This window comes from Salvelinus sp. IW2-2015, linkage group LG1 (assembly GCF_002910315.2).
Source record: "Salvelinus sp. IW2-2015 linkage group LG1, ASM291031v2, whole genome shotgun sequence".
In the NCBI taxonomy this organism is placed as follows: Eukaryota; Metazoa; Chordata; class Actinopteri; order Salmoniformes; family Salmonidae; genus Salvelinus; species Salvelinus sp. IW2-2015.
The window spans coordinates 32,912,857-32,940,826 of NC_036838.1; the positions used below are offsets into that span (position 1 = coordinate 32,912,857).

Consider the following 27,970-nt stretch of genomic DNA (forward strand, 5'->3'; position numbering starts at 1 on the left):
CTCTCAGCCTGTCTGTTTCATATCCACCACTCTCTGTTAGCGACCTAGAATGATTCCACTTACATTCCCAGTTTGACAAAGCATGAATCTGTAATCGACGTTTAAAGGTGAAACAGCTTAACTGTCATCCATACCTGTCTTGTCTCTCTGTCACTTCCACGGTTGATCCTACGTGGATTAGCTGGTAGCTTTGAACCCCACTTTGCACCAACTCCCTCCCTCCTCTAGTTTCTTTCCTCTCTACTCCCTCTTCCTTCACCTTTCTTTTTTCACCAATATATATTTTTTATCTGAGCTTGTGCGGGCACGCATTCGCATTGGGCTTTTATTACAGTCGTAGAGATTTAGAGTGAAGGGATAATATCAGTTCAGAGCACCCCGATTAAGTTAACAATGCATTATCTGCTTTTTTATGGCAGCTATAACTCTCGTTCTGCCTCTGCTCGGGAGAGAAGGGGAGAGAAGGCAGAGAGGGGGGAGAGATGGAAAGCGAGAGGTTTGCTTAATATAAGGAATTTGAAATGATTTATACTTTTACTTTTGATACTTAAGTATATTTTAGCAATTACATTTACTTTTGATACTTAAGTGTATTTAAAACCAAATACTTGTAGACTTTTACTGAAGTAGTATTTTACTAGGTGACTTTCACTTTTACTTAAGTCATTTTCTTTTAAGGTATCTTTACTTTTACTCAAGTATGACAATTGGGTACATTTTCCACCACTGGGAGACCGGTGGTGGGGTCTGATGAGATGACAAAGCCAGCTCTGGCCTATCCTCCCCAGTCCACTGCTTGAGATATGGACTCACGGCTAAATGAACCATGTCTGTGTAATCAGCTGGGCATTTCAGAATGGTGGATGTCCAACTTTAAACTTAGCTTAATTATTTGTTAAAAGTACCATTAGAAATGGTTCCTTACAAATTGTTCCTCCCTGAAAATGTCCCATCGCTAATATATATAAGTAGAAACAGCATCAGACTGTGGGGAATTCTTGCTTTTAATGACCACAACAGACTTTTTCATCTTAACTATGTGAAAATGTGTGTCAGATGTGTTACTATGGCAACCAGGGGGAGGCGGGGGGAGCCCCCCCTGCTGAATAAAAAGCCCATCTGTTTGGTAGCTCTGCAGGATGGAGGGAGATGGAGAGAGAAACAGGAAATTACCTTCTGGCTGGCTGGGTTGGGCCCCATCGACATGGGGCTGGACTGGAGCTGCCTGGCAGGGGGCCCAGCCTTGACCTCCAGGCTCAACACACCTGCTGGGCCTCACATCCAGGTGCTCCCTCTGGGGCACTGTGGTGTGGGGTTGGGGGGGATTCTGGCTGGCTGGAGGGGTGGGAGGAGGAACATGTGGAGACAGGGGAGGGAAGAGGGAGGCTGGCTCAGCCTTTCCACCTATCACTGAGAAAGCCAAAGAGTGCAATGTGTAGGAGTGGAGGAAGGGGAGGAGATTCACTTTCAGGATTGTTATCAATTGCCATTTTTATGCTGTTTTCAGTATAGTTTTACTGCTGACTGGGCTCGGCTACTTTATGGTATTTTGATATACAGCATTTTTGCAAAAAATGTGCCCCCTTCTTGATAAAAGGGCTAATATCAAAGTCATTTATATTTCTATCAACCATACTTAAAGAGTTTCATTCCAAAACGGTATATATACATTTTCAGAAATGTTGGTAAATTAGCTTTTATTATTTAAAGAAATTATGGTGTGTTTTTGTCACTATCTAATCATGGCATGGCGTTGTTCAATGACAGACATGTATTTGTTTCAAATCTATCACTTGATGGTTTCATTTCAGAGAGAAAAATAATCATGTTTCTTTGTTAAATGCAATATATCCACCTCACTCTCAGAGAAATAAGTAGTACTGCTCGGTTTTACACAATCAAATGTAAGAAATAACTTCATTTTTAATAAAGAACTGTAGAAATGATACATTTGTGACATCAATATTTAAAAAATGAAAACAATATACATTTTAGTCATTTAGCAGATGCTCTTATCCATTCCTCTTAAGATAGCCAGGTGAGATAACCACATATCATAGTCAAATACAGGATACAAACATTACATTCCAGCTAAACAACGGATATATTGTGTTTTGCAAACAAAAAAATCTAACACATCTAAAATCTATGAATAAAAAATCTGAGAACAGTAATATTTGACACACACATGAAGGTACCCATAAGCAGTCATTACTGATGAAAAAACACATGTGAAATATTGGTGGATATACCATTTTGGAAATAAACTTCACTTGTGTCATGGCACTATAACAAAAGTATTATTACCCGGTAACACATGACAGTATTGGTCACTTGTGGACTGAATGTTTTAAAAATTAATAGGAACATTGAATGATTGGCAACTGTCACTGTTTGATAATCAGAACCTATGTAAAAACCTATGTAATAACATTTTAACACATATGGAGAAAAAAAGACCTGCTTTTATCAGATATTTATTTACACCTGCAGAGACAAACACACTGGAATTCTGGGTAGACAATTGACAACATATTATTGGTAACTTTAAGCTAAATGGGTTTTTGCAAATACTAAACAAAAATGGACATTTATGTTGTGCTGCAAAGACCAGAGTAATTTAAAACTAGTCAAACAAGTTTCATGGAGATGGTTAAAAGACAATGTCCAATAATGAGAATGTTTAGAAACTCACATAGAAAAGTGCTGAAAAGGCCCTAAACTTCAGGTTGGCCCTTGCTTCTCAAAGAACACCTAGATTGCGTAGCCTACAATTCCTGGTCCATGAGACAACTGTCCTGTAATCCCAAGTCCCTCAAAATGTATATCTAATTCACCTCAATGTTAGTTAGGCTTGACTGTCATTTTGTTTATTATATATGTTTTTTACAAATTCTGAAGTGTACTTGTCAATGTGAGTTTGCATGGTAAATCAACAGTGGGTTTAGAGTGAGCATGGCCTGCCTTTCATTTTACCACAGGGGGGCAACATTGAGCCGAGAATGATGTACTGCCAATGCTTATTAAGTTGAATGAAGTGCTGCCAATGCATACTGTACTAATTCCTTTCAATTTCATAACATTTCATGCCAAACCACAAAACACACAGATATATTGGCAGTTCAGTGTGCCATGGCACCTGCCCTGTGTCAAAAGTTGTTTATGTGCACAACTATCAAGAGAGAAAACGACTCCTCCTTGCCTCGGCCATCTGTAACCAGAAACCCACCTCACACATCTAATATATGACTCGGTAATGAAAATATTGTACTGAAACAGTTACAACAAGCTGGCTACCAGATGAAGACAGTAGACACATATTGTGTGGATGTGTATGGTGTAGTGTAAATGTGTATGTGAACCCTTATGTGCATACACATGTATTTGTGCTCTCATAACTGCATGTGTGTGTGTTCCTGTGTGTCCTGTGTATGTTAGGTAAAGGTAAACACCTCTGCAGCCTGTCCCTCCCCAGCCTCAGGCAGAGGCAGAGAGGAAGGGGGCACATGATGGATCTGGCCTCCAGCCTCTCTTTGTCACCCTACAGGGCCCATCACATTCCCACCACGCCCCACTCTCTCACCACCTCTGGAATCAACTGACAGGAGAAAGAAAAGAAGAAGAAAGGAGGAGGGATCAGGAGGGATCAGGAGGGTGAATGGGCGGGTCTTGTCACTCATGTTGATTTCCATGTATCATCTGTTTTGTTCATGACACCTGGTGTTTCTAGCTGACTCACCTCAATTTAACTAATTTACATAGAATGGTAATCCGAGCTAAATGTGACAGTTCCCATGGGAGTGTAACACAAAGTCATGTCTTGTACTTCATTTAGGTCGTACTTCAGCTAATTTATAGTCACTAGAAGGCTGCAACAAATACGTTTTTTTATGATCCATAATATAATTTTAGCATGAAGAGGATGTCAAGGTAACAGTGTTGTATATCATAGTGAGTATGTACAAAATGTGCATGCCATGGTATGCACACTTACTAACCAGGCACGCAGAAGAGCCCGCTTTCACAAGACACACACACCACAGCGCAGTGTGAAACCACCATAGTCACCACACCATAGTGCAGGCCCTCTCTGAGACTTTTGAAGTCCAGGGCAGACCTCTGTGGGGAGTGAGTGGTGTACAGTGGGCTCTTCTTCTCCCCTGACCGGCCGTGGGGTTAAATAGAAAGCGCCAACCCGTTACATGTCAGTTTAACCCTTTAACTGTCTCTTCTTGAAAAACATGTTGAAACAATTATTTCACCTTAAATTCCTATTACTAATAATTAAAATAAGAACTTCCAATAGTTCGTTTTTTCAACTTGATGTTTATATTTGAAATAACACAGCTATACCAGGCAGTTGAATGGCAATTTGAATAGCATTTTTACTAATTTCAACAATATTACAAAAATGACTTCAGGTCTGCTTCAATGGCTTTTAAAGGGAGGTAAACATTGTGAAATAAGGACTGATACACCACAACACAAACACACACACACAAAACACACACACACAACACACACACACACACACACACACACACACACACACACACACACACACACCACACCACACACACACACACACACACACACACACACACACACACACACACACACACACACACACACACCACACACACACACACAAACACACACAACACACACACACACACACACACACACATATATATATATATATATACAGTGCATTCAGAAAGTATTCAGACCCCTTGACTTTTTCCACATTTTGTTAGGTTACAGCCTTATTCTAAAATTGATTAAATCATTTTTTCCCCTCATCAATCTTCACACAATACCCCATAATGACAAATCAAAAACAGGTTTTTAGACATTTTTGCAAAAAAATACGGAAATATTACATTTACATAAGTATTCTGACCCTATACTCAATACTTTGTTGAAGCAACTTTCACAGCGATTACAGCCTCGAGTCTTCTTGGGTATGACGTTATAAGCTTGGCAAACCAGTATTTCAGAAGTTTCTCCCATTCTTCTCTGCAGATCCTCTCAAACTCTGTCAAGTTGGATGGGGAGTGTCGCTGCACAGCTATTTTCAAATCTCTCCGGAGATGTTAGATCGGGTTCAAGTCCGTGCTCTGGGTGGGCCACTCAAGGACATTCAGAGACTTGTCCCGAAGCCACTCCTGCATTGTCTTGGCTGTGCGCTTAGGGTCGTTGTCCTGTTGGAAGGTGAACGTTCATCCCAGTCTGAGGTCCTGAGTGCTCTGGAGCAGGTTTTCATCAAGGATCTCTCTGTACTTTGCTCCGTTCATCTTTACCTCAATCCTGACTAGTCTCCCGGTCCCTGCTACTGAAAAACATCCCCACAGCATGATGCTGCTACCATCATGCTTCACCGTAGGGATGGTGCCAGGTTTCCTCCAGACGTGACGCTTGGCATTCAGGCCAAAGAGTTCAATGTTGGTTTCATCAGACCAGAGATGGTCTGTTTGTTTCTGATGATCTGCGAGTCCTTAAGGTGCCTTTTGGCAAACTCCAAGTGGGCTGTCATGTGCCTTTTACTGAGGAGTGGCTTCTGTCTGGCCACTCTACCATAAAGGCCTGATTGGTGGAGTGCTGCAGAGACGGTTGTCCTTCTGGAAGGTTCTCCCATCTCCACAGTGATCACAAAGTAATCTAGAACAGCTGGTGCTCTCATGCATACTTCAGTGTTGCTTGCCTCGAAGCGCGCATGGAAGTAATTTAGCTTGTCTGCTAGGCTTGTGTCACTGGGCAGCTCGTGGCTGTGCTTCCCTTTGTAGTCCGCAATAGTTTGCAAGCCCTGCCACATCCGACGAGAGTCGGAGCCGGTGTAGTACGATTCAATCTTAGTCCTGTATTGACGCTTTGTCTGTTTGATGGTTCGCCGGAGGGCAGAGCGGGATTTCTTATAAGCGTCCGGGTTAGATTCCCGCTCCTTGAAAGCGGCAGCTCTACCCTTTAGCTCAGTGCGAATGTTGCCTGTAATCCATGGCTTCTGATTGGGGTATGTACGTACGGTCACTGTGGGGACGACGACATCGATGCACTTATTGATGAAGCCAGTGACTGATGTGGTGTACATTTTCAGGTGGTGTATAGTTTTTTTTAAACATTTCAAATGACCTAGGTTCTTCCACCATGTTTACCACATGTTAAGACTACATTTTGAGATAATATATGACAAAGTGCAGTTTTTTATTACTATTATAGGCATTATTTTGTAGGTGACATTAAGTCATGGGTCATGAAATGCAGTATAACCTATTTATGTTGCCTAATATAGTGCGTTGTCAACAATTCAATCATATTTACATTTTAACTATCTTCATACTCCTACTCTTCAATGTCTACTAACAGGAATGGTGCAATATTAATCCCCCACCAACTGAATTCCTGCCTTTTATCCCATATCTTTGGTGACTGATATCGAGTTTTCTTAAAGCCCTCTGAGTGGGCAAAGCTAGCGTGCCACAATTGAACTGCCTTAACCCAAAAGGATACAACGTATGTAAATTGATGCAGAAGGGCTGGGAGAGTTGACCAATCAAGTTCAAGTGAATATTTTTTTTTATATCCACTTCTAAAGCCATTGTCAAAACATGCTCTACCAGCTGGTTGAGAAAAGGGTTAAAGGGTTAAGAGATAGTGCTGAGTGTAATTTACCCAGCAGGCGTCTGTATAGCCTTATTTATGAGGCCCGCTGTCAGGTGTTTATGTGTCGGAGCGAGATGTGCAGCTTAAACCACTTACTCCCCAATAAATCACAATAGTTCCAGCACTGTGTGTGTGTGTTTATATCCATCCCTCTTTAGCATTAGAACATGTGATAGCCTGTGTGTGTGTCTGCAATGTTAGCTATGTATTTTAACCGTGTGTGTGTTTGCAGGTGTGCAATCTCATTTTGATGTGTTTAGGGCGGCAGGTAGACTAGCGGTTAAGAGCGTTGAGCCAGTAGCTGAAAGGTTGCTGGTTTGAATCCCCAAGCTGACTAGGTGAAAAATCTGCCGATGCACCCTTGAGCAACGCACTTAACCCTAATTTGTCCTGTAAGTCGCTCTGGATAAGTGTCTGCTAAATGACTAAAATGTCATGTAAAAAATGTATGTTGTGTGTGAGTTAGATTCTGCCAATGAAAGAGAGAGTGACTCCTGGCGTGAGCATACATATGTTATGATGAGATGTTATTACTGTAATGTAAAAGAGTTTAAGCATTTGATACGAGACACGCCTATGTAGTGTGTGCTCCTTGACTTTCAGTATACCAAAAGATTCCAGGGAAGTCTGTGCCACCTGTAAAGAAGAGGCTACAAGGTAGTTGAGGCTAAGAGGCAGTTAAGTGACATAACTCTCAACCCAAATGATATGAATTTACAACTCCCTCTCAATGACACAAGTCCAGTAATATGAGCCACAGCATCACTAGGTATTTTCACCGAGAGATGATATGGTTGCGGTGATGAGGCATGGTGGTCATGAAGGTTGGAAGACAGAGTTAGAGGGAGCTGTTGCAGTGCATTATGGGATCCCACCTGGTCTGGCTGAGTGAAGTACACATACACACTCATGCAAGCAGACCCACACTGAGTACTCTCACCCCCCAATACCACCAACACCTGTTCCAGTCCTGGGCCATGGCTGTCCCTGTCAGATTTATGGTTCAGTGCGCGCGCATTTGTGTGTGGTTTGTGTGGTGTGTGTGTGTGTGTTGTGTGTGTGTTGTGTGTGTGTGTGTGTGTGTGGTGTGTGTGTGTGTGTGGTGTGTGTGTGTGTGTGTGTGTGTGTGTGTGTGTGTGTGTGTGTGTGTGTGTGTGTTATGTGTGTGTTGTGTGTGTTGTGTTGTGTTGTGTGTGTGGTGTGTGTGTGTGTGTGTGAGAAGAGAGAATGTGGGGCACAGAGGGAGAATAATTGAAGTTGTGTTAGTGTATGGCGGTGCATATGTGTTGACAATCTTGTGTCCGTATGTGTATTGTGTTCATTTGTGTCTGAATAATTTAACATTCCTGTTGAGTAATAGACCCCCTATCCAATCCTTTCCTTCCCTCTGTCTCATTGCCCTGTCCTCCTTTCCTTTCCCTCTGTCTCATAGCCTGTCCTCCTTTCCTTTCCTTTCCCTCTGTCTCATAGCCCTGTCCTCCGTTCCTTTCCTTTCCCTCTGTCTCATAGCCCTGTCCCCTTTCCTTTCCTTTCCCTCTGTCTCATACCCATGTCCTCCTTTCCTTTCCTTTCCCTCTGTCTCATAGCCCTGTCCTCCTTTCCTTCCTTTCCTCTGTCTCATAGCCCTGTCCTCCTTTCCTTTCCTTTCCCTCTGTCTCATAGCCCTGTCCTCCTTTCCTTTCCTTTCCTCTGTCTCATAGCCCTGTCCTCCTTTCCTTTCCTTTCCCTCTGTCTCATAGCCCTGTCCTCCTTCCTTTCCTTTCCCTCTGTCTCATAGCCCTGTCCTCCTTTCCTTTCCTTTCCCTCTGTCTCATAGCCCTGTCCTCCTTTCCTTTCCTTTCCCTCTGTCTCATAGCCCTGTCCTCCTTTCCTTTCTCCTCTGTCTCATAGCCCTGTCCTCCTTTCCTTTCCCTCTGTCTCATAGCCCTGTCCTCCTTTCCTTTCCCTCTGTCTCATAGCCCTGTCCTCCTTTCCTTTCCCTCTGTCTCATAGCCCTTGTCCTCCTTTCCTTTCCCTCTGTCTCATAGCCCTGTCCTCCTTTCCTTTCCCTCGGTCTCATAGCCCTGTCCTCCTTTCCTTTCCCTCTGTCTCATAGCCCTGTGCTCCTTTCATCTTCAGAACCCTTCCCCCTTTCACCCTCTCTCCTCTTGTCCTTATCTCAGTCTTGAGCCCTAAACCTCTGTGTGTGTGTGATATGTGTGTGTGTATGTAAGTATGTATGTATGTATGTATGTAACGTAAGTACGTGTGCGCGTGCGGTGGGGGGCTTGTGGGTGCGAGTTTAAATGAGCTCCTCTGGGTGTTTGTGCAATGGGCTTGGGCTTACAAGAAATAAAACCAGCCGGACGACAGTAGAGTAATCTTTGTACTGAGTATGTGCAGCCAGGTGGGTGTTGATGAGACAGACCACTGAAGCACTGGCTGAAGCTTTTTTCTCTCTTCTTTTCTCTACTTCCTGTATTATGGTGCCCAGACGTCTCTCTGACTCAATTCAATTCAAACGCCTTTATTGGCATAGGTTACATTGCCAAAGCAAGTGAAATAGATAATAAACAAAAGTACAATAAACAATCAGAAATTAACAGTAAACATTTCACTCACAGAAGTTTCAAAGGAATAGAGACATTTCAATTGTCATATTAYGKCTATGTACAGTGTTGTACCGATGTGCAAATAGTTAAAGTACAAAAGGGAAAATAAATAAACATAAATATCGGTTGTATTTACAMWGGTGTTTGYTCTTCACTGGTTGCCCTTTTCTTGTGGCAACAGGTCACAAGTCTTGCTACTGTGATGGCAAATTGATATTTCACCTAATAGATATGGGAGTTAATCAAAATTGGATTTGTTTTCGAGTTATTTGTGGRTCTGTGTAATCTGAGGGAAATATGTGTCTCTAATATGGACATACATTTGGCAGGAGGTTAGGAAGTGCAGCTCAGTTTCCACCTCATTTTATGGTCAGTGTGTCTGTCTTCTCTTGAGAGCCAGGTCTACTTACGACGGCCTCTTTCAATAGCAAGGCTATGCTCGCTGATTCTGTACATAGTCAAATCTTTCCTTAATTTTAGGTCAGTCACAGTGGTCAGGTATTCAGCCACTGTGTACTCTGTTTAGGGCCAAATAGCATTCTAGTTTGCTCTGTTTATTGGTTAATTCTTTCCAATGTGTCAAGTAATTATCTTTTTGTTTTCTCATGATTTGGTTGGGTCTAATTGTGTTGCTGTCCTGGGGCTCTGTTTGTGTTTCTGAACAGATTCCCAAGACCAGCTTGGTTCCTTTTAGGCAATTGTAGAATTTAACGTCGCTTTTCTGGTTTTTGATAATTAGCAGGTTTCGGCCTAATTCTGCTCTGCTGCATTATTTAGTGTTTTTTTACGTTGTACACAGAGGATGTTTTAGCACAATTCTCTCCTTCCCCCTCTCTATTCCTCTCTTCCTCCCTTATTTCTCTTCTCTGTCTGTCTGCACCATCTGCAGTGGCCTGCCGTTTATTGCACTTGAGGCTTCAGCCTCCCCAGCTCTGAGATCACTGAGAGAGCAGCTGCACCTAAATTGCCCGCCATAAAAACACTGCAGCTAGAGGGGAGGTGTGTGCTGCGTGTGTGTGTTGTGTGGTGTGTGTGTGTGTGTGGGTGTGTGTGTGTGTGTGTGTGTGTGTGTGTGTGTGTGTGTGTGTGTGTGTGTGTGTGTGTGTGTGTGTGTGTGTGTGTGTGTGTGTGTGTGTGTGTGTGTGTGTGTGTGTGTGTGTGTGTGCGCTCCCGCCTGTACGATCCTATCTAGTGTTGGGACTTAAAGGTGAAGGAGTAAAGGTGCAGCAGTGGGCTGTGGAAATGTACATGCAGCAGATCCGTTTAAAAAAAATAAACATCAATTGCTCTTAGAGTTTTACATGCTACAATTCTGACTGAGTCCAATACAGTATCCAGGGAAATATGAGGATTGTTATTAGCTGAGATGATCGACATAAATTATATAATATTTCGAATACGAAAAATGAAGTCATGACTCACGACTCAGTAGATCCCCATAAAGCAGCTATTTTAGTCCATAATAAAAAAATAACTGAAGAGTACAAATTAACCACCAGGGGGAGACATTGAACTATTCTTTGTGTCCATTAGCGCCACTAAAACAGACCTGCCAGGTACAAACACCAACAGGCAGCTAGCTATTTTAGAGAAACAGTACCAAGTATCTAATATATAGACAGTTATATTAGACTGAATTATATTCTATTAATCACAATATAGTATTCTACAAACATATTGTTTCAATCACTATACTCCATTGTTCAGAATGTTCACAGGTTGAATAATTTGACATTTCTGATGGTGCTGGAATCCCTCCCTCCCCTTATCTGTTTTTCACCTCTCTTCACCTCTCCACAGTCATCGTGCTCTTGCTAAATCCAGCCTTCTGAAATGTCAACAAGAAATGTGGAAGCTCAAACAAGCCGCAGTCAGAGGAATTAGGGGTGGAGTTGGAGGATGGAGGAGAGAGGAAGAGGAGGAGAAGATGCGTACAGGTAACTGTTCCCACTACACATACATGCACACAGAGTCACACACACACACAGAGGAGGAGTATAGTGACAGGGGAACAGTGGAACTTGCACTCACATAACTAGCTACGTGTGATCAATCAACCTGTCCTCTTCGGAGTTTTACTCACTCACTCACACACATGCATGCACATTCTTCAACCTCACACCCGCTCAAGCACTGCACAAATGAACACCTCAATCGAATCTCAAAGACACAAATACTTACATCATGTTCAGACACATTTTCCAATACTCTCACAGAGTTCACTAGTGGCATAACATAAGCAGGTAGCCTAGTGGTTAGAGTGTTGGAAGAGTAACCAAAAGGTTGCAAGATCGAATCCCCGAGCTGACAAGGTAAAAATCTGTCGTTCTGCCCCTGAAACAAGGCAGTTAACCTACTGTTCCTAGGCCATCATTGAAATTAAGAATTTGTTCTTAACTGACTTGCCTAGTTAAATAAAGGAAAAATAACTGATGGGCCATTTCTAACACAATATCTGAAATTCCATTGAGGTCCCTGATAAAGAATTTACATTTACTATGAGTCATGTGTCAGACAGTGATCATCCTGACAGTCAAAAGTACTTGATTATAATCATTAGAGGCTGTCAGGTAGCTTTTGGCCTTGAGTTATGTACTCACACTGTACATACCTGCATGTAAGCGGTCGTCGTTACAGCCAGGAAAACTCTGGGCCGTAATTATAGACTCTTATAAGAACCTGGAGTTTTTTATGATGAAGTCTAATGGACCGAGGATGTGTTCTACATCCCTAATCCTTTCTGATTTGGAAGACTCTGTTCTCCCTGTGCATGAGGTCACAAGCTGCTCCACTACACAGTCTTTGTCCTCTTATTGACTCTCCCCTCTACATAACGGATCAATTTGTACACAATTTGCATTGAAGTACTCTTTGTGCTCCCCATCCACATCAATAGCCATTTGTGGTTATTTGTGGCTATTTGTGGCAATTTGTCGAAATACGCAGACCATGCAATATCCCTTTTCACCACTAGGTGTCACTTGAAGCGCTCTGATGAGGGGTCTTTACTACATTACAATGTAATGTGATTTGGATATTTTTGTCTGTTGTTATTTTGGGTCTCTTAATGTGGGAAATAGACGAGGTGAGGAGGATGGAGATGGAAATGGCTTTTCCCCATGGAGAGCTAAATGAGGCCTGGCTTACTGCTCCATTTAGGACAAAACACAGTGGGCGGAGAGACCTGGAGATGCTCTGGCTGAAATGACTGGAATATGAACGCATCATAACAACATGCTGTTATATGGAAATGAATTCAGAGAGATTAAGAGGTTTAATAATGGATATAAGTCCTACAGTGCTATTCGCCAGGTCTCAAGGTACTTTATTATTTTTTACAAACTGTTTCGACTGGGAAGCATGCAGATGCCTTAAGCAGGATTGGCAACAGGCGGCCCAAAGGTCAAAACTGGCACGCAAGTAATTCATTTTGGCCCACCAAAGTTTTATTTATAATTTTTCACAAAAAACTTTGGTGGGCCAAAATACTTGCTGGATGTCCTTTGGGTGGTGGACCATTCTTGATACACATGGGAAACTGTATTGGGGAAAAACCCAGGAGTGTTGCGGTTCATGACACAAAACGATGTGCCTGGCACCTACGACCATACCCCGTTCAAAGGCACTTAAATATTTTGTCTTCCCCATTCATCCTCTGAATGGCACACATACACAATCCATGTCTCAATTGTCTCAAGGCTTAAACATATTTCTTTAACCTGTCTCCTCCCCTTCATCTACACTGATTGAAGTGGATTTAACAAGTGATATGAAAAAGGAATCATAGCTTTCACCTGGATTCCCCTGGTCAGTCTGTGTCATGGAAAAAGCAGGTGTTCTTAATGTTTTGTACACTCAGTGTAGCCACACATGTTCATAACATCTCAGCTAAGTTGTTATGCTACAAAGAGCACAAGCAAACACATCAGACATGCATAATGTAATATTGCAGCTATCCTGTGTGCGCACCACACACAGGCACAAACACACACACCCTCAGGAGGCTGAAAAGATTTGGCATGGACCATCATATCCTCAAGAAGTTCTACAGCTGCACCATTGAGAGCATATTGACTGTATACATCACCGCTTGGCATGGCAACTGCTTGGCATCCGACCACAAGGCGCTACTGAGGGTAGTTTGTATGGTGCAGTATATCACCGAGGCCGAGCTCCCCTGCCATCCATGACCTCTATACCAGGCGGTGTCAGAGGAAGGCCCTAAAAAATTGTGAAAGACTCCAGCCACCCAAGTCATAGACTGTTCTCTCTGCTACCGCACAGCAGGCGGTACTGATACACCAAGTCTGGAACCAACAGGACCCTGAAAAGCCTCTACCCCCAAGCCGTAAGATGGCTAAAAAGTTAGTTAAATAGTTAACCAAATAGCTGCTATCTGCATTGATCCCCCTTTGCACCAACTCTTTTGACTCATTACATACGCTGCTGTACTTTAGGTCTGCTTCAATGGCTTTTAAAGGGAGGTAAACATTGTGAAATAAGGACTGACACACACACACACACACACACACACACACAGAGTGGTGGTATGTCAGACTGCAGCGGCTTGCGGCTCTGTCAGCGTTGCTGATGGAAGCTCTCTTACTGCTTCCCCTGGATTATCAGAGGAGTTCAACGGGAGGGGAAGGTTATCCATCAGAGAGGGAGAGAGAGAGAGAGGGAGGGAGGGGTAGACGGGGAGGGAGCGAATGAGAGAGAAAGGTGAGGGAGGGAGCTTGAGATAAGGGAAGAAAGCGCAAAGGAGAAAGAGAGGGAAGGAAAGGGGAAGAGAAAGAATGGAGAGTAAGAGAGAAAGATAGAAAGAAAAGAGGAGAGGGGAGGAGGCAGGGTAGGTGAGCGGTAGAGGACAAGAGAAAGATACTCTAAAGGCTGAACAGAGATGGAGGGAGAGATACTTTTTTTCTGGTGCAGATTTGTATACACCCTGAGGAGAGGGAGAAGAGGGATGGGGGGGTGAAAGTACGGAACAGCTGTGCACAGAGACAGGGAAGGTCGGCAGACAAACGCACACACAAACATGTACTCCCAAAGAAGTCACACACACATGCCGAGGGTACTCGCAGCCCGGCGCGGGCAGCGGAGACACTTGAAGATGAAACAGAGGTTTGGCGGTGTAGGAGTTGAGTGGTGTGACAGGGTAATCCAGGAGCACAGCCTAATCATCATCAGATAGAGCATGTGGTCCACATCCTGTACTCACTGTACCAGGCACCACGCAGGATCTGCATTCGTTTAGTCTGCCTGGCCTGGAGATCACATCAGACCGCACTGATGCTCTTACTGTACTACATTTATTCATTTAGCTGTTGCTCTTATCTATAGCCAGTGCACAGAAAATGATAGTATAATAACATATAATGTCTTAATGCATATGATAGCTTAGGTAGAAAGGGAAATCTTTTTGAAAAAAGCTTAGATATCACTCTGAAAACTCAGGGGGAAAAAATCTAGTTCCTGTTACCCAGGTCTGGACTTAAAAAGAGATACACAGGGAGGAATCAACAATAAAGCATTATAGTACTTCAATCAGATTACACATTTCCACATACCAGTTACAGATTTATTTGCTTTCAAAACTTTATATTACAGATAGTAAAAGTATTGGTTAACCACTTGACCACAATAAGATCCCTCTACAACTAAGAAGGCAATAGATATTAGAAAGCAGATAATGTAAATTAGTGAACATTTCCCTCTAGCTTACCTCAGCCAGTGCAGTAGAGCTGATGGCTTTGTAAAGGACTCATTAGGCAGTGCTGAATGGGACCAAGAGGCTTGGCATTTGGAAAGAACAGAGAAGGACTGGGGAGAGAGGGAGAGCTGTCTGGGGTAATGTGTGTGTGGTTAGAGGTTGGGGTCAGGGCATGGTCACAGGGAGGCAGACGGATGATGACCCTCTCACTGCCCCTCATCCAGCCTCTAGTCGTAGAGCATCTAGAGGTCACAGTTGGGAAGGGGGGTGTGTGTGTGTGTGTGTGTGTGTGTGTGTGTGTGTGTGTGTGTGTGTAGACGATCGGGGTCATCACTGCAGGGTGTTGTATTTGCAAATATGGGATGATGACTTGGAATGAGGCAGAGATGTGTGTGTCATGTGTGTTTGTGTGTGCATACGTGTGTGGTTGAGTACCATTTTGCCCGTGAGAGATACCTTGGAATGAGGCTTAACTGTAAGTGTGTGTGCGTGTATCCATTCTACTAGTGTATGTGTGTGTGTGTGTGTGTGGTTGCTTTGTGTCATTGCACATTCCGGTGCAAATCCCAGACTGGCCCAGGGAGCCCTGCTAAAGTTATTGCCTGTGTTCTGATGGATGGAGAGGCTCCCGTGGATGTCTGCATGTACCTTCCTAACATGTTTAGAGGCCGTGACCGAGGATCTGGTGGCGGGGGACCAACACAGGAGGGGAATGACGGAGACGACTGAAGGGCAACGAGTGAATGAGAAAGAGAGAGACCGAGAGAGAGAGACATATTCTGTGACACTTGCATCCTTTGCATTGTCATCATACCACTTGACAATCAGCCCTTGTGTAGGTAATGATGAGATATCAGCAAGCCACTAGAGGGCGCTCTGTGATGTATTTTCTATGGAGGCTCCAGTCTACTATCCTCTTCTTTCTCTGCTTCCTAAGAATTTCGATAATACTTGGTTTTACAGCAGCTATTACTGATCAAGTACTGACTAAATACCCCGCCTATTATTGCTACTGATGATAATGAAACAATATGATATTATTGTTAATAATATTAATTTTGTTGTTAATGACTGAAGTGTGATTACAATGATCATTTGGTTGTGATTTTAATGATGACCATATCATTCTTTTTTTTTTTTTTTACACTTTATGATGTATACACTGTGTATGTCTAAATATTAGGACACTTCACAACCAGACCTGCAGCCATGACCCCTTAGTAAGGTGAGGAGTCAAAGGTGAACTCACTTGACCCCCTTGTATCCAAGTCGCTCCTGGATAAGATCCGGTTAAGACCTCTAGAACAGATAGAAACACTGACAGAGACCGTATGGCATTACTGCATCCATATCTTACAGAGGAGTAAACTATTCTATCAATCACTTCCTGACTGCACCCCATTTGATTTGAACGAAACCTTCTGTACATGTTTGCACATGGTGTAAGTGGTTAGAAAGTGACGTTCTGAACCAGAATGCAGGAGATAAAGGGGCTCAAAGTTGGTCCGTTTTGCATATCCCACCCTACCATGAGACGCCCATGTCTTCATCCAAAGGAGAAGTGGTTGAGTTTGATATCCTTTGAAAGCTTACAAACAGTGTTGTCAAACAATTATATGATTTCTTGAAAAAAAGGTTTTGAATACAAAATAGACACTTAGACAGTGTACAAAACACCCTGACCTCCAGGGGACCCCATTGATTTTGTTAGTCATGGCAAAATGTGTGGAATTTCAGGAAGTTAGATTTAAAACTGCAAAAATGTCTCTCCCCTCCATGGCAAAATGTGTAGAATTGCAGGAAATTACCTGTAAAATTGCCCATGTTTCTCTCTGTCGTCAATCTCGCCTAGTGCCCCCAAAAGGCATGCACCCACACACAGGCACCCGACAGGCACACACAGACACACAGCCCCTGAGCTTGATAGGGGAAATTACAGGGAGATGTGTAAATACCATCTATCAAGTGAGCTCATCTAACAGTGTGCCGTTCAGACATGAATACATGCAAACACACTTACGATACACACACACAATATACACAGGCACGCAGGACAGGTACAGTGAACAACACATAGCTGAAAATGTGACGTGTCTAACACCATTGTGAGACATTGCACAAAGACAAATACACGCAGAATGCACAGAGACATGCAGGCAAAATCCTTTGGCAAACAGGAACAAGTACACCTATGCTTCCTGAATCCTCACTCATCTTCAACATGAAGACGCCAACACACACTCATAGAGATACACGCACACCGGGGTTAAATGATCCATGGTGAAATTGATTGAAGTGTCTGTCGGTATTTTGATTTGCTTTGTTTCAACCCCTTTCTTCAAAAACCTGCACATATCCATAAAGAACACTGAATAAGCAAAAATAGCCATCCCACCCCTCAAATAATAATAGGAAAACAAGAGATAGGAAGTCTCCTTTTTCATGGTGAAACAAACAAAAACCCTTCCACTGTCAATACCATCTTTTCCTTGTATGATAATTAGATTCTGTTCAGTCCCCCCCCCCCCCCCTCCCCATCTGTGTGGCACATACTCCTCTTTCTCTCTCACTCCCTCCTTCTCTCTATCCCCTACTCATTGCTCACTGTCCTCCATATGCTGCCAGCCATCGACCTACGACCTCACTCAGGTTCAGCTGCAGGTCAGGCGTGGGAGGGGTGTGTGTTGTTGGGGACTGTAGGCTCTCTGCCTGTGCTGCGGATAAAGGATACAGGGCTGCTGCTGCCATGGCAACAGCACCAGACTGGCTGCACAGAAGAGCTGGAGCCCTGGTCTCAAATGTAACACTCCTGTCATCTCTCCCAGTCACTCCTTTACCACATTCTCTCCCTCCCTCTCTTTTTATTTTTCAATTTCCCCCGTGTCCTACTCTTCCTCCAGGTGTATATCTCTCTTTCTGTCTCTCCTTTTTTCTTCAGCATTCTTTCGCTGGTTTGTTTATCTCTGCATTGAAGAGAGGATCATGAGATGTACAACATAAAAAAACGAAGATACAAGGAAAAATCTATGATAAATCATCAATACGGGAAATAATTACATCACCTTTGAACATATGCCATTAATGTTAAAAATGTGTTTGTTATACTTTATTAGCGGTTCAATTATTGTTCAATTACTGTGGACCACTACGATTAATAAAAGTACAAATAAAGAATAGTATAAACATTTATCAATTTTTAGTTGAGTGTACTGTCACCTAGAATTACCACAGATGGTCAAGAACGCCTATGAAACAGTTACATGATATTGTAGACAAATACTGAATAGTATTTCTTCATGTGGGAAAGTTCAGAGCATGGCAATATTTCACAAGCTGACCCTCCAAATTATAGTATACTATGGTATACATACTATAGTATTCACTGTAGGGTTTTTGCAGACTATACTGTAGTATACAGTAGTATTTAACTGTAGTATATATACTGTAGTTAAAGAAAACTGTAATATACAGTATACTATAGTAATGTGGTGTTTTTGCAGATTGTAGTATGCTGTAGTATTTACTGTAGTGTTTTTGCGGACTGTACTATACTGGAGGAATACTAAAATAGCACACTGTAGGTAGGTAGGACTTTGGTCTGAAAGGATAGTTCAGAGCTTCTGCTTCTTTCTATAACCTGTAGGGAACACAATATATGGTCTATACTTGGCATGTAGGTTATGGGTGGCACAAACTGTGATATAGGGGATGTGAATGGGCAGTGTATAAGCTTATTAAATGCTGTAGTATTTACGATATTTTTTTAAAGTGTAGTGTTTTTGCGAACTGTAGTGCTTTTGGGAACAAAACTGTAGTATTTACCACAGTGTTTTTTTTGCAGATAGGAAGCTTTTAATGCAAACAGTAATTGCATAAACGTCACTAATAAAAAAAACTGTAGCAATGTGTTTAACCTTTGACCTGGAGTCTCAGAAGACAGGAGATAACACTGACACACATGTCAGTAATAACTAATTACGCAACCATTAGTAACATCAAAGATCGATGGCAGGGTTCGTCTGCCATCTTGCTATGAGTGTCAAAGCTTTGCTAATGCTACTTTCTCTGTGTTCCAGGTCATGCAAAGGACAATGAGAGAGAGAAAGAAAGAGAGAGAGAATTGTACAAGTAAATCATCAGTTTATAATTGAGCCAGAGAGAATTGTACAAGTAAATCATCAGTTTATAATTGAGCCTGATAGCCACCAAACTGGCCATGTATGTCTTCTTTCTCCTTTGTTTCCTTGTTGCCCATTAAGACTATAGACTGGCTTATCCAATTTTTACTTTACTAGTTTACATTTTTTTTACTTGTCTGCAGAGAGAGAGAGAGAGCGAGAAACCTAAGAAAGAAATTGTGAAACCTATCCAACCAAAAACACAGAGACCAAGAAGATCTGAGCCTTCACTGTGGTGAAACACTAAAACAGTACAGAAATACAGTAAGGAAAAAGAAGGGACAGCACGTCAGAAACCATCTCAATGTAATTGAAGAATCAATAGAACCTAACCACTTCTGGGAAAATGTGAACATTACATTGAATGAACTACAGGACAAAATACAAACCCTCTAACCCATAAAGGCCTGTGGTGTTGATGGTATCCTAAATGAAATTATAAAATATACAGACCACTAATTCCAAATGGATATACTTAAACTCTTTAAGCTGCTCTTCTTCCTGGGGAAGGCCTGCCCAATCCAAGACCTCTCCATCACAGTCGACAACTCCACTGTGTCCCCCTTCCAGAGCGCAAAGAACCTTGGCGTGACCCTGGACAACACCCTGTCGTTCTCTGCCAACATCACAGCAGTGACTTACTCCTTCAGGTTCATACTCTAAAACATCTGCAGAGTACGACCCTACCTCACACAGGATGTCTAGACTACTGCAACTTGCAACTTAACCAGAAAGCTGCAGCCTCCCTGGTGTTCAACCTTCCCTAATTCACCCATGTCACCCCACTCCTCCTCACACTCCACTGGCTTCCAACCAAAGCCCGTATCCACTAAAACAACATGGTACTTGCATATGGAGCAGCAAAAGGAACTACCCCTCCCTACCTTCAAGCTCAAACCCTACACCCCAACCAGAGCTTTGCCACCTCTGGTCTCTTGGCCCAGTCCAAGCTCCCGCTCAGCCCAGTCCAAGCTCTTCTCTGTCCTGGCATGCGCTGACCAACTTGCAAGTGTCTTCACTGACATTATCGACCTGTCCCTGACCGAGTCTTTAATACCAAAATCTGGACCCCTACAAATCAGCCGGGCTAGACAATCTGGACCCTCTCTTTCTAAAATGATCTGCCAAAATTGTTGCAACCMCTATTACTAGCCTGTTCAAACTCTCTTTCGTATCGTCTGAGATCCCCAAAGATTGGAAAGCTTCCGCGGTCATCCCCCTCTTCAAAGGGGGAGACACTCTAGACCGAAACTGCTACAGACCTATATCTATCCTACCCTGCCTTTCTAAGGTCTTCGAAAGCCAAGTTAACAACCCCCCGTACCTTTTCCGCTATGCAATCTGGCTTCCGAGCTGGTCATGGGTGCACCTCAGCCACGCTCAAGGTCCTAAACGATATCATAACTGCCATCGATAAGAGACAATACTGTGCAGCCGTATTCATCAACCTGGCCAAGGCTTTCGACTTTGTCAATCACCACATTTTTATCGGCAGACTCAACAGCCTTGGTTTCTCAAATGACTGCCTCGCCTGGTTCACCAACTACTTCTCAGACAGAGTTCAGTGTGTCAAATCGGAGGGCCTGTTGTCCGGACCTTTGGCAGTCTCTATGGGGTCCTACAGGGTTCAATTCTCGGGCCGACTCTCTTCTCTGTATACATCAATGATGTTGCTCTTGCTGCTGGTGATTCTCTGATCCACCACTACGCAGACGACACCATTCTGTATACTTCTGGCCCTTCTTTGGACACTGTGCTAACTAACCTCCAGATGAGCTTCAATGCCATACAACTCTCCTTCCGTGGCCTCCAACTGCTCTTAAATGCAAGTAAAACTAAATGCATGATCTTCAACCGATCGCTGGCTGCCCGCACCTGCCAGCCCGTCCAGCATCACTACTCTGGATGGTTCTGACCTAGAATATGTAGACAACTACAAATACCTAGGTGTCTGGTTAGACTGTAAACTCTCCTTCCAGACCCACATTAAGCATCTCCAATCCAAAATTAAATCTAGAATCGGCTTCCTATTTCGCAACAAAGCATCCTTCACTCATGCTGCCAAACATACCCTTGTAAAACTGACTATCCTACCGATCCTTGACTTAGGCGATGTCATTTACAAAATAGCCAACGAAACTCTACTCAACAAATTGGATGCAGTCTATCACAGTGCCCTCCGTTTTGTCACCAAAGCCCCATATACTACCCACCACTATGACCTGTATGCTCTCGTTGGCTAGCCCTCGCTTCCTACTCTGGCCCTCGCTCCCTACTCGTCGCCAAACCCACCGGCTCCAGGTCATCCACAAGTCTTTGCTGGGTAAAACCCCGCCTTTTCTCAGTTCAGTGGTCACCATAGCAGCACCCACAGGTATATTTCACTGGTCACCCCCAAAGCCAAATCCTCCTTTGGCCGCCTTTCCTTCTAGTTCTCTGCTGCCAATGACTGGAATGAACTGCAAAAATCGCTGAAGCTGGAGACTCTTATCTCCCTCACTAACTTCAAGCACCAGCTGTCAGAGCAGCTCACAGATCATTGCACCTGTACATAGCCCATCTGTAAATAGCCCATCCAACTACCTCATCCCCACACTGTATTTATTTACTTATTTTGCTCCTTTGCACCCCAGTATCTCTACTTGCACATTCATCTTCTGCACATCTATCACTCCAGTGTTAAATTTCTATATCGTAATTACCTCGCCACTATGGCCATTTTTATTGGCTTACCTCCCTTAATCTTACCTCATTTGCACACACTGTATATATACTTATTTTTTTCTACTGTATTATTGACTGTATGTTTGTTTATTCCATGTGTAACTCTGTGTTGTTGTATGTGTCGAACTGCTTTGCTTTATCTTGTCCAAGTCGCAGTTGTAAATGAGAACTTGTTCTCAAATAGCCTACCTGGCTAAATAAAGGTGAAATATATATAGAGATATTTTTTAAACAACATGTTTCAAGCTGACCACCATGGTCCCTGTGCTCAAGAACATCAAGGTAACCTCCCTAAATGACTACCGACCCATAGCACTCACATCTGTAGTCATGAAGTGCTTTGAAAGGCTGGTCATGGCTCTCATCAACACCATTATCCCAGAAACCCTAGACCCACTCCAATTTGGATAATGCCCCAACAGATCCACAGATGATGCAATCTATACTGCTCTCCACACTGCCCTTTCCCACCTGGACAAAAGGAACACCTACGTGAGAATGCTATTGACTACAGCTCAGCGTTCAACACCATAGTGCCCTCAAAGCTCATCACTAAGCTAAGGACACTTGGTACTAAACACCTCCCTCTGCAACTGGATCCTGGACTTCCTGACAGCCCGCCCCCAGGTGGTAAGGGCAGGTAACAACACATCTGCCACGTTGATCCTCAACACGGGGGCCCCTCAGGGGTGCGTGCTCAGTCCCCTCCTGTACTCCCTGTTCACCCATGACTCCAACATCATCATTAAGTTTTCCGACGACACAACAGTGGTAGGCCTGATCACTGACAACGATGAGACAGCCTATAGGGAGGAGGTCAGAGACCTGGCAGTGTGGTGCCAGGATAACAACCTCTCCCTCAACGTGATCAAGACAAAGGAGATGATCGTGGACTACAGGAAATGGAGGGCCGAACACACCCCCATTCTTATCTATGGGGCTGTAGTGGAGCAGGATGAGAGCTTCAAGTTCCTTGGTGTCCACATCACCAACAAACTTTCCTGGTAGGGATATCCTTGTCTCATCGCGCACCAGCGACTCCTGTGGTGGGCCGGGCGCAGTGCGCGCTAACCAAGGTAGCCAGGTGCACGGTGTTTCCTCCGACACATTGGTGCGGCTGGCTTCCGGGTTGGAGGCGTGCTGTGTTAAGAAGCAGTCCGGCTTGGTTGGGTTGTTTCGGAGGACGCATGGCTTTTGACCTTCGTCTCTCCCGAGCCCGTACGGGAGTTGTAGCGATGAGACAATTGGATACCACGAAAAGGGGGTAGAATTAATAAAAATAAAAATAGAACTGTTTGGCCATAACATCGTTATGTTTGGAGGAATAAGGGGGAGGCTTGCAAGCCGAAGAACACCAACCCAACCGTGAAGCACAGGGGTGGCAGCATCATGTTGTGGGGGTGCTTTGCTGCAGGAGGGACTAGTGCACTTCACAAAATAGATGGCATGATGAGGAAGGGGAAATTATGTGGATTTATTGAAGCAACATCTCAAGACATCAGTCAGGAAGTTAAAGCTTGTTCGCAAATGGGTCTTCCAAATGGACAATGACCCCAAGCATACTTCCAAAGTTGTGGCAAAATGGCTTAAGGACAATAAAGTCAAGGTATTGGAATGGCCATCACAACGCCCTGACTTCAAACCTATAGAACATTTGTGGGCAGAACTGAAAAAGCGTGTGCGTGCAAGGAGGCCTACAAACCTGACTCAGTTACACCAGCTCTGTCAGGAGGAATGGGCCAAAATTCACCCAACTTATTGTGGGAAGCTTGTGGAAGGTTACCCGAAACGTTTGACCCAAGTTAAACAATTTAAAGGAAATTCTACTTAAAACTTATTGAGTGTATGTAAACTTCTGACCCACTGGGAATGTGATGAAAGAAATAAAATCTGAAATAAATCCCTCTACTATTATTCTGACATTTCACATTCTTAAAATAAAGTGGCCATCCTAACTGACATAAGATAGGGAATTTTTACAAGGATTAAATGTCAGTAATTGTGATAAACTGAGTTTGATTGTATTTGGCTAAGGTGTATGTAAACTTCCGACTTCAACTGTTGCTTCGTTACTGTTATTTTATTGTTGCTCTTTAATTGTTTTTTATTTTTCAATTTTCTTCTTTTTAATAATTTGTATTTTTTATCTATTTAATGTTTACTTCAGTTTATTTACTAAATACTTTCTTAACACTTATTTATTTCTTAAGGGCTTGTAAGTAAGCACCTGTTGTATTGGCGCATGTGACAAATAAAAATTGATATTTTTTTATTTGTGAGAGGCCGCTATGTGCCCACTGCCCACAAAATGAGGTGGAAACTGAGCTGCACTTCCTAACCTCCTGCCAAATGTATGACCATATTAGAGACACATATTTCCCTCAGATTACACAGACCCAAAAAGAATTAGAAAACAAACACAATTTTGATAAACTCCCATATCTACTGGGTGAAATACCACAGTGTGCTATCACAGCAGTAATACTTGTGACCTGTTGTCACAAGAAAAGAGCAACCAGTGAAGAACAAACACCATTGAAAATACAACCCATATTTATGTTTATTTATTTTCCTGTTACAACACTGTATATAGACATAATATGACATTTGAAATGTCTTTACTCTTTTGGAACTTCTGTGAGTGTAATGTTTACTGTTTATTTTTATTGTTTATTTCATTTTTGTTTATTATCTACTCCACTTACTTTGGCAATGTTAACATATGTCTCCCATGCCAATAAAGCCATTAAATTAAATTGAATTAGAGGGAGAGAGAGAGAGAGAGGGAGAGAGAGGATGGCTCCAAGTAAACAGGCTACCATATTCACTATAGCTTTTGTTTGTAGTGTTACCTATTTAAGTGTGTGCATGAATGCGTGATGTGTGTGTGTGTGTGTGTGTCGTTTTGTCGAACCCGTCTCTGTACAGATCCGAGGACACTCTTATCAGAGACGGGAAACCATTGAGCTTTGAAACAGGATAAAATAGGCATACTTCTGTGTTCCCGTAGAAACATGCCATTTGATATTAGTGCAGTCAACGGTAGGTGGTGCTGTTTACATAAAACAAAAATCCCCACCTCGTTTAGAATGGCTAGTAGCCTATCTGCGTGGAACTACCACACCCAGAATGCAACTGCTTGGCTTTGTTGCCGGAAAACATCCGTTCAAGATGAACACACATGAACTCCAAAGGTACAGTGCAACTACAGCGACAAAGGTACTGTTTTAAAGACAGTAATGCAGCCGTTCTGGTATAAGAGAGCTGCGCATTATCACTGTTATGCCTACTTTAAAATAACTCGTAATTGTGTATGTGGATAATGAATGTAATAGCCGCTAACGTTGAGGACTAACTGAGTTAGCACTCCCATTAATAAGCTAAATAACGTTGCTTCCTTTGTCTGCAGGGATGGAAAGGGAGTTGTGGAGAAGGACGAACCGGGTCAGGTGGTCAATGTTGTACGGTTCCATGGTAGCCTCCCGTTTTCTGCACGTGGAGTTGGAGCTGAACGTTCACCTTCGCCAGCTGTCGTTAAGTGAGCCCGTGCGCTACAATCCACTAGAGTATGCCTGCGAACGGCACTGCTGCTTCGATTAGACATACTGTTGCTCCGGACAGACGATTCCCTTCGGCTGTCCGCCGCGTCTGTCCGATGAACCCGGGACGCTTCGGCATGGCTCAGGCCGGGGTAAGGATGTGCAAGCAGGTCAACGAATGCTGGTGGTTTGTTAGCCTAGTTCTTCCATTTAAGGCCCCTCTACCCTGCACTCTTTCCAAGGTCGTGGTTTGCCACTGGAATGCACATGATTTGTTAGCCTAGTTCTTCCATTCAAGGCCCCTCTACTCTGCACTCTTTCCATGGTCGTTGCTGTAAGTGGCAAAAGGTAAATAGTAGCCTTCTAGAGATTTTGGTTGATAGAGGACAATATAAACTCTTATCATGTATGAATACTGGTCATTTTCATCTTCACCATTGCAGAATGGAAAGGTCTGGAATTGGGATGAAAAGGATATTAAAAGGTACACATGAAGAATGTTTAAATAATATTGTCCACTCTGTTTGAATCTGATCAAATTCACAGTAAAGTAGAGTATTGTATTATTATCCACCTAATCATCAGTCCTCTACTCTCAGGTCCCCATTGGTAAGGTGAACCATGTCCATGATTGGCTGAAGATCACTGGTGAGGTGGGACATCCCCCTTCGGAGCACCCAAAGCGACTAATTAAAGGCATGGCCTGCATTCAGAGGGAAGTGAGAGTCACCCATTTCTGGAACTTCTTCCGCAAGCTGTGTGCTGAGCCAGCTGTATTATTCTGCCATTTCTTCGTACACAACCTGTGCCCACGTGTTCATGGGTACCACCGGCAAGAACCTGATGCCCCCCGAGCTAGTCATTGGGGAATGTGAGGCCCTCCTGTGCCCCCTGAGACATAGCACTGTGCCAGGCCGTGGCTGCCCTGGGCGTGACCATGGGGATTGTGGTTGGCAGAGTGACAGAGCAGCAAGCACAGCAAGCCCTCTCGGCTGCGGGCATGGAGGTACGAGTGGAGGGCATCAATTTGTTTACAAATTGTTCAATGACTCGTCACTCTGCTGTAACATTGCTGTCAGATGGTGTTGTACTGCCTCTCTGCTCTCCCAGGCCCTCTCACACAGTAGTTCCTGGTTGAGCAGCATTTCCCCCAGAGCTCTCATGTTTATAGGCCATGTGGAGGCATACTGCATCACAATGACTCTCCTCAGATCTTGTTATATCCATTACAGAGAAGATAAATGATGTCTGTATTTACCTCACTGTGGTGTGTACTACCTCACAGCATGTAGACAGCTGCCCTGTCTCTGACCTCTGACCTTTGTGAGGACATTCTGTAGCATATTACCTTGAAGCAATTACACCCAGATCTGGCTAAGAAATACCTCACTACATATTCCAGGTAAACGTAGTTTGTCAGTCACACCTCCTAATGAGTTTTCTATTCCCTCACCCAGTCTCAAACAGCAGAGCTTGTTACCAATAATGACCCGCTATTATGAAGAGCCATGGCTTTATGTTGCCTTCATGATGTAGCCCAGTGGGGTGTGACCCTTGGGGGGGGTGAGGGTTCGGGAGGAGGGGCATGTCCCCCCCCCCCCCCCCCCCACAAAGAAAATATGCAGGGGTGTTCCCCAATGAGGAACGGGGGCCGAGTGAAAACGTTTGGGAACCACTGATATAGCCTGAGGCTAATGACATCTTACTCTCAATTTAAACCAGGGTCCTTCTTGTGGTCATTATGGTAGTTGTTCTTGTTTCCCACTTGGTCTCAGCAGTGGTTTGCAAATTGGGAGTGAATGTAGACTAGTTTCAGTTTTTTTGTGGCCTTTGTAACAGCAATGCAATAGCAATGTTTCTCCTTTGACCAATTTAGTACATGTTCAAGCCAACGATTGACCTTTGCTGATGCTGTATGTATGGGGATGCCCTGTCCTTATCTTTGTTACATCTTGGAAGGACTTCTGCAGTTTCTTCCTCTGTTGGCATCCTACCATTATGAAGAAAGTTCTGACTGTCAATGTCCTACTGTATACCCACACTAGTGCATAGTACGTATAAAGCCCTCTCTGTAACGTACACCCCATTAGGTCATGTATGAATAAGAATAAGCCCTTGTTGATGACATAAAGGGCACTCAAATGTTCTTGTACCATGTTGTTATACCACTCAGGTTAAGCTTGTAATGGAGGTTAAGCTTGTAATGGAAAAGGGGCTCAAGTGTACAGTCCTCCTTGCAGGTTCCTCTCCAATGATGCTTCCTCCCTTACACACCATTCTGAACAACTCAGACAAAATGCCACATAGCGAGTGTTCAAGTGTGTGTGTGTGTGTGTGTGTGTGAACCTAAATCAGGTGGTCCCTTAATAAGAATGATATTTTTCTATATGCATGGAATTCATCTTATACTATGGGGTTGTGATGTACTTGAAGTTAGTGTTTTGTTTTAAAGATTTTTTGTCTTGTCCTTATTTTTTTTTTATAGATGTACATTTCTCATTGCCTTGAGGTTTCTCTGGCATTGTTATAATTAATGTTTTTGTACATGAACTAATTTCCACTATG

At 43.3% G+C, this 27,970-nt stretch overlaps 1 pseudogene; it reads left to right on the forward strand.

The window, feature by feature from the left end:
- Positions 1-11,057: 11,057 nt before the first annotated feature.
- Positions 11,058-27,003, forward strand: LOC111965901 (single-strand selective monofunctional uracil DNA glycosylase-like; annotated as a pseudogene).
- Positions 27,004-27,970: the final 967 nt, after the last annotated feature.